Here is a 731-nt window from a genome sequence, read left to right on the forward strand (position 1 = left end):
CCAGCTACACCCAAGGTTAGATAAATTTATTTACTTAAAATCCTTATTTATGTAACATTTAAAAAAAAGTTTTGGTTAATATACTCAAGAATATTTTTTTTTGTAGAAAAAATAAAGTTATCATTTAAATATACTGTGAAAACTATACTCAGAAAGGAGTTACCATACTTTAATCTTAATTTCACACTTGTTAAATTGAAACTCATTGATGCAGCAGGGTAACATATAATAAAATTTCCATGAGAATAGAAAATTTTAACCATTTATCAGTAAATTTTTGTGTTATATATTTTATCTATTTATACATTACCAAATTTAAGTTTTAGCATTAGCTACGCAGTTATTAAAATTAAGCTTAAACTTTTGATGTGTTGTTTTTATTATTACAAGCATATCAGGTGTTATATGTTTTTTTAACATAGATTCTGTATCATCTTTTAATGCTTAAAAATAATAGTAATATATTATTTTTGAATTTTATGTATATCCTGCTAAACTTAGCATTCAAACTGGAGTATGAATGGTATTATTTTGACATTTTCATTGTCATAATTGTGTACTAATAATGATTTATTATATATAAGCAATTACAATTGGTTTTTTTAATAACAATCGTGGAGGAATTGGATAGTATTAAAAGATTTCAAACCTTACTTTTCTCAAAACTTTAAATTTCTCTAGCCCCTCCTGATACATCTCTTAAAAAAGTTAAATAGATCATCATTATTTTA

Source organism: Parasteatoda tepidariorum, chromosome 3 (genome assembly GCF_982258835.1).
Source record: "Parasteatoda tepidariorum strain Cologne lab strain chromosome 3, Ptep-v5.0, whole genome shotgun sequence".
NCBI lineage: Eukaryota > Metazoa > Arthropoda > Arachnida > Araneae > Theridiidae > Parasteatoda > Parasteatoda tepidariorum.